Consider the following 15830-nt stretch of genomic DNA (forward strand, 5'->3'; position numbering starts at 1 on the left):
TTTTTCCTTGAGGAAGTGCCACACTGTCTTCCACAATGGTTGAACTAATTTACACTCCCACCAACAGTGTAGAAGTATTCCTGTTTCTCTACATCCTCTCCAGCATCTGTTGTCTCCAGATTTTTTAATGATCACCATTCTAACTGGCGTGAGATGGTATCTCAATGTGGTTTTGATTTGCCTTTCTCTAATGACCAGTGATGTTGAGCATTTTTTCATATGTTTGTTGGCCTCATGAATGTCTTCTTTTGTAATATGTCTGTTCATATCCTTCACCCACTTTTGAATGGGCTTGTTGGTTTTTTTACTTGTAAATCTGTTTTCATTCTTTATAGATTCTGGATATCAGCCCTTTGTCAGATGGGTAGATTGCAAAAATTTTTTCCCATTCTGTTGGTTGCCAATTCACTCTAATGACTGTTTCTTTTGCTGTGCAGAAGCTCTGGAGTTTTATTAGGTCCTATTTGTCTATTTTGGCTTTTGTTGCCAATGCTTTTGGTGCTTTAGTCATGAAGTGCTTGCCTATGCCTTTGTCCTGAATGGTTTTGCCTAGGTTTTCTTCTAGGGTTTTTATGGTGTTAGGTCTTATGTTTAAGTCTTTAATCCATCTGGAGTTAATTCTAGTGTAAGGTGTCAGGAAGGGGTCCAGTTTCTGCTTTCTACACATGGCTAGCCAGTTTTCCCAACACCATTTATTAAACAGGGACTCCTTTTCTCATTGCTTGTTTTTGTGAGGTTTGTCAAGGATCAGATGGTTGTAGATGTGTGGCATTGCCTCCAAGGCCTCTGTTCTGTTCCATTGGTCTATATCTCTGTTTTGGTACCAGTACCATGCTGTTTTGATTACTGTAGCCTTGTAGTATAGTTTGAAATCTGGTAGTGTGATGACTCCTGCTGTGTTCTTCTTGCTTAGAATTGACTTGGCTATGTGGGCTCTCTTTTGGTTCCATATGAAGTTTAAGGTGGTTTTTTCCAATTCTGTGAAGAAGGTCATTGGTAGCTTGATGGGGATAGCATTGAATCTGTAAATTACTTTGAGCAGTATGGCCATTCTCACAATATTGATTCTTCCTAACCATGAGCATGGAATGTTTCTCCATCTGTTTGTGTCCTCTCTTATTTCATTGAACAGTGGTTTGTAGTTCTCCTTGAAGAGGTCCTTTACATTCTTTGTTAGTTGTATTCCTAGGTATTTTATTCTCTTTGTAGCAATTGTGAATGGAAGTTCATTCTTGATTTGGCTCTCTTTAAGTCTGTTATTGGTGTACGGGAATGCTTGTGATTTTTGTATCCTGAGAATTTGCTGAAGTTGCTTATCAGTTTCAGGAGATTTTGGGCTGAGACAATGGTGTCTTCTAAATATACAATCATGTCATCTGCAAATAGAGACAATTTGACTTCCTCTTTTCCTAATTGAATACCTTTTATTTCTTTTTCTTGCCCGATTGCTCTGGCTAGAACCTTCCAATACTATATTGAATAGGAGTGGTGAGAGAGGGCATCCTTGTCTGGTGCCAGATTTCAAAGGGAATGCTTCCAGTTTTTGCCCATTCAGTATAATATTGGCTGTGGGTTTGTCATAAATAGCTTTTACTATTTTGAGATACAGTCCATCAATACCTAGTTTATTGAGGGTTTTTAGCATAAAGGGCTGTTAAATTTTGTCAAAGGCCTTAACTGCATCTATTGAGATAATCATGTGTTTTTTGTCTTTGGATCTGCTTATGTGGTGAATTACATTTATAGACTTGCGTATGTTGAACCAGCCTTGCATCCCCGGGATGAATCCTACTTGATCATGGTGGATAAGCTTTTTGATGTGCTGTTGCAATGAGTTTGCCAGTATTTTATTTAAGATTTTTGCATCTATGTTCAACACCGATATTGGTCTGAAATTTTCTTTTCTTGTTGAGTCTCTGCTGGGTTTTGGTATCAGGATGATGTTGGTCTCATAAAATGATTTGGGAAGGATTCCCTCTTTTTGGATTGTTTGGAATAGTTTCAGAAGGAATGGTACCAGCTCCTCTTTGTATGTCTGGTAGAATTCATCTGTGATCCGATCTGGACCCATGTTTTTTTTGGTGGTAGGCTATTAATTGCTGTCTCAACTTCAGCCCTTGTTATTGGTGTATTCAGGGTTTTGACTTCTTCCTGGTTTAGGCTTGGGAGGATGCAGGTGTCCAGGAATTTATCCATTTCTTCCAGGTTTACTAGTTTATGTGCATAGAGTTGTTTGTAATAATCTCTGATGATGGTTTGTATTTCTGTGGAATCTGTGGTGATATCCCCTTTATTGTTTTTTTATTGCATCCATTTGACTATTCTCTCTTTTCTTTTTTATTAATCTGGCTAGTGGTCTGTCTATTTTGTTGATCTTTTCAAAAAACCAACTCCTGGTATTGATTTTTTGAAGGTTTTTTTTTTTTTGTCTCTATCTCCTTCAGTTCCGCTCCGATCTTAGTTATTTCTTGTCTTCTGCTAGCTCTTGAGTTTTCTTGATCTTGCTCCTCTAGCTCTTTCAATTTTGATGATAGGGTGTCGATTTTAGATATTTCCTTGCTTCTCATGTGGGCATTTATTGCTATATATTTTCCTCTAGACACTGCTTTAAATGTGTCCCAGAGATTCTAGTATGTTGTGTCTTCATTCTTGGTTTTGAAGAACATCTTTATTTATGCCTTCATTTCATTATTTATCCAGTCAACATTCAAGAGCCAGTTGCTCAGTTTCCAAGAAGCAATGCAGTTCTGAGTTAGTTTCTGAATTCTGAGTTCTAACTTGATTACACTGTGGCCTGAGAGACTGTTTGCTATGATTTCCATTCTTTTGCATTTGCTGAGGAGTGATTTACTTCCAATTATGTGGTCAGTTTTAGAGTAGGTGTGATGTGGTGCTGAAAAGAATATATATTCTGTGGATTTGGGGTGGAGAGTTCTGTAAATGTCTATCAGGTTTGCTTGGTCCAGGTCTGAGTTCAAGTCCTGGATATCCTTGTTAATTTTCTGTCTGGTTGATCTGTCTAATATTGACAGTGGAGTGTTAAAGTCTCCCACTATTATTGTGTGGGAGTCATATCTCTTTGTAAATCATTAAGAACTTGCTTTATGTATCTGCGTGCTCCTGTATTGGGTGCATATATATTTAGGATCATTAGCTCTTCTTGTTGCATTGATCCTTTTACCATTATGTAATGTCCTTCTTTGTTTCTTTTGATCTTTTTTGGTTTAAAGTCTATTTTTTCAGAGACTAGGATTGCAACTCCTGCTTTTTTCTTTTTCTCTCCATTTGCTTGGTAAATCTTCCTCCATCCCTTTATTTTGAGCCTTTGTGTATCCTTGCATGTGAAATGGGTTTCCTGGATACAGCACACCGATGAGTTTTGGCTTTTTATCCAATTTGCTAGTCTGTGTCTTTTGATTGGGGCCTTTATCCCATTTACATTTAGGGTTAATATTGTTATGTGTGAATTTGATCCTGTCATTTTGATGTTCGCTGGCTGTTTTGCCCATTAGTTGATGCAGTTTCTTCATTGTGTCGATGCTCTTTACCATTTGGTATGTTTTTTGAATAGCTGGTACTGGTTGTTCCTTTCTATGTTTAGTGCTTCTTTCAGGAGCTCTTGTAAAGCAGGCCTGGTGTTGACGAAATCTCTGAGTAATTGCTTGTTTGTAAAGGATTTCTCCTTCGCTTATAAAGCTTAGTTTGGCTGGATATGAAATTCTGGGTTGAAATTTCTTTTCTTTAAGGATGTTGAATATTGGCCCCCACTCTCTTCTGGCTTGCAGGGTTTCTGCTGAGAGATCCACGGTGAGTCTGATGGGCTTCCCTTTGTGAGTAACCCAGCCTTTCTCTCTGGCTGCCCTTAGCATTTTCTCCTTCATTTCAACCCTGGTGAATCTGATGATTATGTGCCTTGGGATTGCTCTTCTTGAGGAATATCTTTGTGGTGTTCTCTGTATTTCCTGGACTTGAATATTGCCTGCCTTGCTAGGTTGGGGAAATTTTCCTGGATAATATCCTGAAGAGTATTTTCCAGCTTGTATTAATTCTCTCTGTCACATTCAGGTACACCTATCAAACGTAGATTAGGTCTCTTCACATAGTCCCATATTTCTTGGAGACTTTGTTCACTTCTTTTTACCTTTTTTCTCTAATCTTGCCTTCTCATTTTATTTCGTTGAGTTGATCTTTGACCTCTGATATCCTTGCTTCTGCTTGGTCGATTCGGCTATTGAAACTTGTGCATGCTTCGCGAAGTTCTTGTGTTATGTTTTTCAGCTCCTTCAATTCATTTATATTCCTCTCTAAGCTGTTTATTCTTGTTAGCATTTTGCCAAACTCTTTTCAAGGTTCTTAGTTTCTTTGCATTGGTTTAGAACATGTTCTTTTAGCTTAGAGAATTTTTTTATTACCCACCTTCTGAAGCCTGTTTCTGTCAATTCATCAGACTCATTCTCTATCCTGCCTTGTTCTTTTGCTGGTGAGGAGTTATGATCCCTTGGAGGAGGAGAAGCATTCTGGTTTTAGGTGTTTTCATCCTTTTTGCACTGGTTTCTTCCCATCTTTGTAGATTTATTTACCTGTGGTCTTTGTAGTTGTTGACTTTCAGATTGGGTCTCTGAGTGGATGTCCAGTTTGTTGATGATTAAGTTATTTCTTTCTTAGTTTTCCTTCTAATAGTCAGGCCTGTCTGCTGTAAACTGCTGGAGGTCTACTCCTGGCCCTGCTTGCCTGGGGATCACCTGCAGCAGCTGCAGAACAGTAAGGGTTACTGCCAGTTTCTTCTTCTGCTATCTTTGTCCCAGAAGGATACCTGCCAGATGTCAGTCTGAACTCTCCTTTATGAGGTGACTCTTTGGATATATGGGGGTCAGGGAGCTGTTTGCGGAGATAGTCTGTCCCTTATAGGAGCTCAAGTGCTGAGCTGTGAGCTCCATTGTTCCATTCAGAGTTGCTGGGCAGGTACGTTTAAGTCTGCTGCAGCAGAACTCATAAATGCCTTTCCCCCCCTCCCCACACCCCAGGTGCTCTGTCCTGGGAAGGTAGGGCTTTATTTACAAGTTTCTGTCATTCTACTGCCCTTTTTCAGGACTGTCCTGCCCAGCGAGGAGGCAGTCTAGTCACAGTCTGCCAGCAGAGGCTTTGCTGAGCTGCTGTGGGCTCTGCCCAGCTGCCGTGTGAACGTCCCTACAGTCCTGTTTGTAGGGGTATAATTAGAAGTACCTTGGCAATGGTGGCCCACCTCTGTAATGGCAGACTCTCTCTATAACGGCAATCTGCCTTGGCAATGGCAGGCTGCCTCGGTAATGGCAGAGTACCTCAGCAATAGTGGACTACCTCGGTACTGGTGGACTGCCTCGGTAATGGTGGACACAGCTCCCCCACAGAGCTGGACCATCTCAGGTTCAGCTGTGCTTGCTGTGAAACTCTCAATCCAGATCATTTCAGATTGCTGTTTTTTGTGGGGGTGGGACAGGCCAAGCCTGATCACCTAGCTCCCTGCCTCAGACCCCCTTTTTTTCAGTTGAATGGGCAACTCTGTCTTCCAGGCGTCCCAGTCACCCGTTGAAATGGCGCCCAGATTTGTGTGATTTCTGGTACGCAGACCCACTGCACTGGCTGAAACAGCCACTGGAGACTTGTGGCACTTTTTCTTGCTGGGGAATCTCCTGGCCTAGCTCCCTGTTTCAGTCCCCTTTTTTTCAGTTGAATGGGTGACTCTGTCTCCCAGGCATTCCAGTTGCCAGTTGAAAAGGTGCCTGGATTGGTGGAGATTTTGTGCAGAGATCCACTGCATTGGCTCAAACAGTCGTACTGGGGTCTTGTGGTGCTTTTTTGCCCGAGAATCTCCTGGCCTGGCTCCCTGTTTCAGTCCCCTTTTTTTTCAGTTGAATGGGTGACTCTGTCTCCTAGGTGTTCCAGTCACCTGTTGAAAAGGTGCCTGGATCTGTGTGATTTCCCAAGCGGCGACCCACTGTGCAGGCCTGGACCTGTGTATTTTGTGTGGACACCTGCTGTGCTAGTGATCCATGGGGCTCCTCTGCCCAGGAATCTCCTGGTCTGTGGGCAATAAAAATCCATCTGGAAATGCAGCATCCACTCACCCTCCGCATTCTCACTGGGAGCTGCAATCCAGAGCTGCTCCTAATCAGCCATCTTTGATCCCCCCAGCACAAATCTTTTACTATTTCCCTTTTTGGTTATTAGAAATTTTATTTGTTTGCTTTCAAGACAGAGTCTTTATCTGTCACCCAGGCTGGAGTGCAATGGTGCGATCTCTCACTGCGTCTCCACTTCCCAGGTTCAAGTGATTCTCCTTTCCTCAGCCTCCCAAGTAGCTGGCATTACGGGCACCTACCACCACGCCTGGCTAATTTTTGTATTTTTAGTAAAGACAGGGTTTTGCCATGTTGGCCAGGCTGGTCTCAAACTTCTGACCTCAGGTGATCCACCTGCCTTGGTCTCCCAAAGTGCTGGGATTATAGGTATGAGCCACTGCACCCAGTCTAGAAATGTTTTCTGACTAGAACTTGCTTGAAAAAAATTTGCAAAAATAAATCTGTGTTCTACAATTAGCAAAATTAATCAGTCCCTGGGGAAATGGTGCATATTGGTACAGGCTGTAGCATAGAAATTGCAAAAACCAAGAAAAAATGTCAAGAGGTGCCCCCTTGAAACTAAAATAAGCACCTGTCTTTTAAGTCTTGATTCATCTTAGGTCTTGGCCAATGCCAAGGCTATCTCTCAGAGAGGGCTTCCTGGATCTTTACCCTCTTCCCTACAACTGTCAGGCTTTCTGCCCCTCCAACCCTTGAAGACCTACTTCTGGCAATGGAATTGAAGAACCAATGAAAGACACAAAGCACCAATAGTGGGATTTCAGGGAGTAGTCATAGGCACTAAAGTTTTTGTGGAGTTTCTTGACATTCCTCAGACCACATTAGCCCAATTAAGTTACAGGAAAACCTTGAAACCAAATGCAATCAACACTAGCCACTCAAGTAGGAGGCCATGATCGCACTGAAGGGTTGTTCCTTCAGTTCAACAACATTCACTGAATGCTGGATATTTTCTGGGATCAGAGTATCCAAACATGAATCAGCAGCATCCTCAGAAACAGGTAAATTCATTCCCGGTGGTACTGAACCTCTCAGCCACTCCCTTCTTGAGGCAATAGCAAGTCCTGTTCAAATGCAAACATGGTGGTCATCAGGGATGCACATTATGCAAATTAAAGGCCATGATCATTTGCTTATTTTATTTGCTAGTCGGAATTCTTCCATGGTTCTGAGGAAATGGTCCAGTGTGTCCCCCTGCCCCTTGTTTCTTGCTCCCACTTGAGCTGTTTACTCCTGTGCTCCTGGACAGACATGTGAGTTAGTTCCTTTAAGCCTTTGTTCAGTGGTTCTCAACCTTGCCGGCACACTGACACCTGGGCAGTGTTAGACATTTTTGGCGCTCCCCTCCCCACCATCTTAGTGAGTGCAGGCTGCTATAACAAATTACCATAGACTGGGTGACTTCAACAACTAAAATTTATTTCTCATGGTTATGGGGACTGGAAGTCCGAGATCAGAAAGCAAGAATGGTTGGGTTCTTGGTGAGGGTCCTCTTCCTGGTACATGCACAGAGAGAGAGAGAGAGATTGACAGAAAGAGAGAGAGGCTGGAGTGCAGTGGCACAATCTTGGCTTACTGCAACCTCCGCCTCCTGGGTTCAAGTGATTCTCCTGCCTCAGCTTCCCAAGTAGCTGGGGCTACAGGCATGTGGTATTTTTAGTAGAGACAGGGTTTCAGAGTGTTAGCCAGGATGGTCGTGATCTCATGATCTGCCCACCTCAGCCTCCCAAAGTGCCAGGATTATAGGCATGAGCCACCATGTCCAGCTGCCTCTTTCTCTTTTTATAAGGGCATTAATCCTATTATGAAAGCTCCAACTTCATGATGTCATCTAAACCTATCACCTCCAAAAAGCCCCACCTTCTAATATCATCACATTGGGGATAGGGTTTTAACATATAAACTTTTGGGAGACACAAACTTTTATTCCAAAGCACTCTCCACGATTTAGACATTCTTGGTCTGGGGTGCCACTTGGAAACTAGGGTTTTAAAAGGTCTCCCAGGTGATCTGACACATGGTCCAAACTGAGAACCAGGGCAGTGGCTCTCCCAGCCTGAGGTGCCTTTTTCCCTTCTGGGATGGATGAAATCTTACCTTCCAGGCTCGGCTCACATGTCACCTCCTCTAGGTGTTGTCCCCTGACTCCTGAAAGCAGTCACCCTTGCGTGCTCCATGCTCCCATCCCGTCCCCTGTGACCCCCTTCCTCTGTTACAGGATCACGAGGTTCTCACTTTTTGTCTCCTCTCCAGACTCTGAGCTGCCCAAATAAAATGATTGTGGCTTTTTTCATCCTTATTTCCTCTTTCTCCCGTTTAATCCTTGCCTTGCCACTTTGCAGCATCTGCCACATATGGGAGGACCCTGGGTGGGACTTAGGTGCACACAAATACCAAGGAGAACAGCCAGCGTTTGCTGCACACCTACTACGCACCAGTTCCTGGGCTGAGTCCTGCGTGTGCCTCTCATCCAATGCTCCCTGCAGCCCTGAGAGTTAGGTCCAACTGTCCTCATCTTCTGGGTGAGGAAATGGAGGCCAATGAACAAGCCCCCAGTCTGGCTGCCAGTAAGTGACGGAAACGGGATTCACGCCCCTCTCGTCTGACTCTAAGTCAGTGGCTCTCAGGACAAGCAGCAGCTGCATCCCCCGGTAACTCGCTGAAGTGCAGACTGTCTCCACCCAAGACCTGCTGAATCAGAACACTGGGGTGCAACAAGCCCTTCGGGCGATTCTAATGCTTGCTTCGCAATGTTTGCTTAAGTTTGAAAATCGGCCGGGCGCGGTGGCTCACGCCTGTAATCCCAGCACTTTGGGAGGCCGAGGCGGGTGGATCACGAGATCAAGAGATCGAGACCATCCTGGTCAACATGGTGAAACCCCGTCTCTACTAAAAATACAAAAAAAATTAGCTGGGCATGGTGGCGCATGCCTGTAATCCCAGCTACTCGGGAGGCTGAGGCAGGAGAATTGCCTGAACCCAGGAGGCGGAGGTTGCCGTGAGCCGAGATCGCGCCATTGCACTCCAGCCTGGGTAACAAGAGCGAAACTCCATCTCAAAAAAAAAAAAAATCGCTGCTGTAACTGCTCTACTTACTCATAGCATTCCCATGGGGACAGTCTGTGAGGATAGCAGCCTGGGGGAAGCATGAGGGCTGAGGTCCTGGGCAGGGATGCTCAAGCAGGCCTCCCGCAGACTGGAACTGACCCTGTCCTAGTAAGAGGGAGCATTTCCTCTTCTCCAAACTCAGAGTTTCTCTTAGTGATCCCAGGAGGCTGCTTCTTTCCTGGCTCGGACTCACTTGGGGGATCACCGTCAACTGCCCCCAGCAGCACCCGGCTCCATGGGAGGGCCTGCGGGGTCTCAGGTTGGCTAAAGTCCACCTCCAGGAATTGGGGGTCATGCAAATTGATCCGGAAGCTCGCAGACTCGGGAGGGGAGAGGATTTTGACAGTCACTTGCTGCATCTCCCACTCATGGGTGCAGAAGCACCCCGCCCCGCTTACACAGCTCCTCTCCAGCCTCCCGGTATCTGGACCAAAGCCTGCGGTGGGACTCACCCAGCCGCTGTGGGGGTCGTCCCGTCCAGTTGGCCACCAGCCCTGCACTCCGTATTGTTAGATCCCGCTGCTCCCCGACCCTGCCACCTTTAAAATGTGAAGAAACCGAAGATCGGAGTAAGCGATTTTGTTCAAGATGACACACCCAAAGAGGTGCGGTGGACGAGAAGAGGGGGCCCCTGAGCAGAGGCCCAATTCCCGGGGACCTCGGGGGCTGCGAGAATGGGCGCTGTCAGAAGAGGGGCAGCTAGTCCAGGCGCCCCAGGACGGGGTCGTGACTCGGAGGTCGCGGGGAACTGGAGCTGATGGAGGAACCCTTCCGCACACCCCCCTGCCACCTCAGCTCCCGCAGCTCCTCGGCTCAGGTGGGGTCGTACGGCCAGGCTGCGCTTCCCGAAGTGGCCACCAGGTGGCGCCACCAGACCGCGCGGGCCTCGAGCTCTGGGCCAGCAGGTGGCGCGTCCCACGCTCCCCGCCTTAGCTACCAACGCCGCGAGGAAGGTGCCTCCCGGGAGCAGACCTCTCCAGCCGTGGTCCCCGGGGAGGGGAAGGCTCCGACTCCAGTCTACCACCGTGGACCCCTGAGACGGGAGCCCTCGGACTCGTTCTCGCCTTAGTCCCGGGGAGGGGCGCTTCCCACCGTTGTCCCCCCATCCCAAGTCCTTTCAAACTCATCACAGCATCCCCGCTAGCTTCACCCTGTCCGCCTCCTTCCCGACCCCCCAGCCTCCCTGCGGAGCGTGGTGCCTTGGGCAGTAGGGGTGCAGCTCGCAAGCAACACTTGGGAGCTCCTCGAGTCCCGATGTCGCGTCCCACCCGAGGCCCCCTGCCTTGAGCGCTCGGGAGCCAGGCCCAAGAATGGCGGGGATGCTGGGGCTGGGGCTTTGCTTCCTGTCTCCAACACTGCAGTGATTCTCAACTGGGCTTGAGAACCCCTGACTTCACCGGAGTGCTGGGGCCAGACCAGCCCAGACAGGAAGAGGATTGGAAGGGCCTAGTGCTTCCTGGGAGGGCCAATGGGGGAGGAGGAGCTCGGACACAGGAGACTGGCCGCACCCCTACCCTGCTGGGTAACCTCACACAAGTAGAGCCTGCTTCTGGGTCTCTCCAGGAAGGGGAAGGGGATGGGCCAAGGCAGCCCCAGGTCCCACCTTGTCACTAAAAGAGCAGCAGCTACTTTCATGGGTGGTAAGTAGGGTGGCCTGTCCTCCGAGGGTGCCTGGCAAGTGGGAGGACGGGAAGGAAGCCAACATTTAATGAGCAACTAATGCTTGCAGGCTCTGTGCCCGGGTCACACATTTAAACCTTCTCAGCTGTGCCCGTGTGGTTCAGTGATCTGCTCCTCACTCTGGCACTGTGCTGGCATGTGGCAGGCACTCAGTAAATATAGGTGCACAAATGAATCCCTGTCACCAGCCTTTGGAGAAAGTCAATGTTGGTGCCTGGGTCAGAGGCTTTGTCCCTGAAGGCTTGTGCTGGAGCCCTGCTCAGAACTGCTGGAAACCTCCCGGACACTCCCTTCCCCAGTGTAGGTGGGCCAGGCTAACTCCCAAAGGTGGGGCTTTAGACAGCCCCTGTGGTCCTGCTGTGTCACCAAAAGAGTAGCTGCTGCTTTCATAGTTGGGAAGAGGGGGGTGATCTGACTGCCCAGGGAAGAGACATCCATTGACTACCCAGCAAGGGAGCTGTTCAGGGCAGAGATGATTTCCGATGTCCTGGAAGCTGAGGACACTTAAGCTCAGAGTCCCTTGCTTACTTGCAACTTCATGGCTCGGAGAAGCCCTGGCAATGCGCTTGCATGATTCTGTCTTTGTTGGCATTATGAAATTTGTAATTTGTTATTTCTCATTGTAAGTCAATATTCATGTTCATACCTAATTTTGAATGGGCGATTCTGTATTTTTTTTTTTTTTTCTTAAGGAGAGCCCCTTACACTGGGCACCGTGGCTCACGCCTGTAATCCCAGCACTTTGGGAGGCTGAGACAGTTGGATCATGAGGTCAGGATATTGAGACCATCCTGGCTAACATGGTGAAACCCCATCTCTACTTAAAATACAATTAGCTGGGTGTGGTGGCATGTGCCTGTAGTCCCAGCTATTTGGGAGGTTGAGGCAGGAGAATTGCTTGAACCTGGGAGGTGGAGGTTGCAGTGAGCCAGTACGGTACTGCACTCCATCCTGGGTGACAGAGCAAGACTCTGTCTCAAAAAAAAAAAAAAAAAAAGAAAGCCCCTCACATTGCATAGGCAGCCACCACCAAACCTGATCCACTCCTGGCTAAGAGGCGTTAAACAGGAATAAATGCTGTCCTGGGGACAGTCCCTTAAGCCAGCTGCCTATAGCCTTTTCCAACATCCTCCCCAGATGGAGGTCCGGCCACATTTCCATCGGGCACGAGGCCCCCCCTCCTGCCACATCAGCCTATCCCCACCTTGTAAAATTAACTTCAGTGTTAATGGATGGAAAGTCTTGACTGTGAGTTGTCCAGGTTCTTGGTGTGTTGAACAAAACATTGAACAAAATGTGCAAACAAAGCGACAAGAGAACGAAGCAGTCAAAGCTCAGAGCAGGCTCCAGCAAGCGGCTCAAGAGCCCTGATTACAATGATTTTTAGGGTTTTTATGAAGCTACAAGAATTTGATAACACCCCTAGGTGTCCCTTAGAGGCTTCCAATTGGTTACAACCTATGAAGGATTGGCCCTCGACCAATCAGAGGCTGAAGTGGAGACATGTCTTGTTATCACAGGAGTGAGCACGTGGCCTGGAGGCTGCCTAATCTTGCCCAGAACTGGCTGCACCTGCTGTTCTCTTGCTTCTGCCTTAACCCTTGGTTACTGTCATTCCCTATTCTTCTGCCTCATTAGCAGGGAGTCACAAACAAGGGCTAGAAAGTGGGCCTGGCAGGGACACAGCAAAACCCTATACTCTGGTTTCCACCATGGGTACAGCTCCCCCAGTCCAGGTGTCCAGAGCGCAGGTACTTAGTGAACGGGTCAAGGGAAAGGAAATCAGTGCCCAGCCCAGAAGCTTCCCCAGAGCATCCCTCGATGTCGTGCTGGCCAGGAAGTGGGATATGTCCTGGTGGTCAACACCTTTGCCTGTGGAGACAGGTTGCCTGGCCAGCCTCAGTGCTGGGCAGGTTTCTTGACCTGTTTTTAGTCACAGAAGTAGATAGTACCTGCCTCAAAGGGTGGCTGTGAGGCCCAAAGTAGATAATATGTGTAAATCCTGTGCCAGTGTGCCCAGCTGTGTGCGCTCTTAAAAAAACCCAAGCTGTTCCCAGTACTATGTTTTTGGTGTTTTCCTTTGAAACTGGGTCTCACCCTGTCACCAGGCTGGAGTGCAGTGGTGTGATCATGGCTTATTGCAGCCTTGACCTCCTGGACTCAAGCCATCCTCCTGCCTCGGCCTCTCCAGTCCCTCCTGCCTGGGACTACATGTATGCCTAGCTAATTTTTTTTTTTTTTAATTTTTATTGGATTTTAGGTTTTGGGGTACATGAGCAGAGCATGCAAGACAGTTGCGTAGGTACACACATGGCAGTGTGCTTTGCTTTTCTTCTCCCCTTCACCCACATTTGGCATTTCTCCCCAGGCTATCCCTCCCCACCTCCCCCTCCCACTGGCCCTCCCCTTTTCCCCCCAATAGACCCCAGTGTTTAGTACTCCCCTTTCTGTGTCCATGTGTTCTCATTTTTCATCACCCACCTATGAGTGAGAATATGCAGTGTTTCATTTTCTGTTCTTGTGTCAGTTTGCTGAGGATGATGTTCTCCAGATTCATCCATGTCCCTTTCCGCGGACACAACACGAGCTCCAATCCTGGGTTGTTCTCACAGCGCCATCTTGAGTCCTCTCCACCTAGCTAATTTTTAAAATTTTTTGTACAGATGGGCTCCCATTATGTTGCCAAGGCTCATCTCAAACTCCTGGGCTCGAGGGATCCTCCCACCTCAGCCTCACTAGCAGCTGGGAATACAGGCCTGTTTCACCATGCACCGCTAAGTTTTGTGGAGATGGAAGTCTCGCTAAGTTGCACAGGCTGGTCCTGAACTCCTGGGCTCAAGTGAGCTCCTTGCCTCAGCCTCCCAAAGTACTGATATTACAGGTGTGAGCCACTGCACCTGGCCCTCATTACTCTTTAGGAGGCAGATAATGGCATGGTTTAACTTTCTCCAGCACTCACTCATTGCCTATGATGGGGGAAGAGGAGGTAAATTTCAAGATAAGAACCTGGTATATTTAGGAGTGGTTCTCAAGACACTTTCAGTGTGGCCCCCACTGAGGCCCCAGTCTTTGGACATAGGCAGTCTGGGAAGCCTCTACCCTGGTGGGGCACCCACAGCAGCCAACAGCCAGCAGCCAGCACATGTTGGGTGGGAGACTTTCTTCTGTAGCTCCTGTCTTGATGCCCTGAGCATGACCATCTTTCCTCCCCAGCCTGCACTTATCACGTTCTCCTGGCTTCCCAGGCAGCACATTTGCCTTGTACTCACTCTCATCTCCCTCGTCTGCCCCTCCTTATTGGCCTGTGTGCTCCAGGGCTTATCCCTTGGACACTCGGTCTCTTGCCCGTTGATATGGTTTGGCTGTGTCCCCACCCAAATCTCATCTTGAATTGTAGGTCCCATAATTCCCACGTGCTGTGGGAGGGACTGAGTGGGAGATAATTGAATCATGGGGGCAGTTCCCCCATACTGTTCTCGTGGTAGTGAATAAGTCTTACGAGATCAGATGGTTTTATAAGGAGAAACCTCTTGCACTTGGTTCTCGTTCTCTTTTGCCTTCTGCTGTGACTGTGAGGCTTCCTCAGCCACACAGACCGGTGAGTCCATTAAACCTCTTTTTCTTTATAAAATTACCCATGTTGATAAAGTTATGTCTTTATCAGCAGCATGAAAATGCACTAATATACCCATCTCCACACCCTCACCATGGTCTCATTACTCTGGTGGATAAAAAGGCTGCCTCCCTCCCTGAGTCCTCCCCAGAACTCTGGACTCCCAATTGCCTCCTGGGCACCTCTAACTCGACACATCCCAAACCGAGCTCCCCTCCAGCCATCTCAGTGAGTGGCAGCTCCAGCGGCCCCACCTGGACTGTCTCCATTCAGTTTTCTTCTCCTGCTCTAACTCGAGGGCACGTGTGCACCTGTGGCACTCCACCTCAGTCTTGCGTGTACCTCCCAGAGATGCTGATGCAGCCAGTTTCAGGTGGTGGAGCTAGGCATTTGCTTATTTTAGAAGCTCCCAGGAGACTCTGGTTATAATTTCATTCATTGACTCATTCACAAGCCTTTGTTCAGGGACAGCTGGTGCCAGGAACCAGAGTGTATGTCTAAGGAGGGACCCGCTGCACAGGTACCTGGTGGCTACTAAGGCAGGTTTGCTGGATAATGGTGCAGCCAGTCGAGGTGTTGACCCAGAACCCTCTCCCCTCAGAGAGCCAACAAGACATGCTGTATGAAGGCAGGCCAGGCTGAGCAGCGGCCCCTGTGTCCTCTGCCCCACCTGGCTCCCTGAAAGCCAGGCACACGCTGTGGCTGGCAGAGGACTGGCCAGGGTCGAGTGGCCTGGGCAGATCAGTTGTTGCCATGGTGACTGATGTGCATCTCTGTGCAGCAGAAAACTTTGAAGTTGATTTGGGCGTGGGACAACAAAGGGCACCTCCATCTTGAATGCAAATTGTGGCTTCTTTTCATCCTTGCTGGTCCTCTACTCTACTTTTGTCCTTGTCATTAGATCAGGGAGTTAAAACCTTTCGAATGCAGTGTATTCAAAACATAGGCAATTACGAACCCTGTCTCTTCAAAAAGTGATTGCATTTGTAGAAAAACAGAGATGACTGTGCAAAGGCTGTCAGCATTGCCTGTGTGTCTCTTCCAACAAATATTTACCTAAAAATATATATGTTGATCCAACAAATATGTATCTGTCCAACAAATATTTATTGAGCATCTATAATGTGCCAGGACCGGCTGAGGTGGGTGCTGGGGATTCAGTGTGCTATAAGACCAACCAGGTCTTTGTTCTCTCACAGCTTATGGTCAGGACTGTCCCTCTGTGACTCAGTTTCTCCAGTGGACAAGCCAGCGGACGTAGCCCCGGCATTTTCATGTGGCATTTTCTGAAACCCATGTGCAGATCGGAG

Source organism: Callithrix jacchus, chromosome 12 (assembly GCF_049354715.1).
Source record: "Callithrix jacchus isolate 240 chromosome 12, calJac240_pri, whole genome shotgun sequence".
Classification (NCBI taxonomy): domain Eukaryota; kingdom Metazoa; phylum Chordata; class Mammalia; order Primates; family Cebidae; genus Callithrix; species Callithrix jacchus.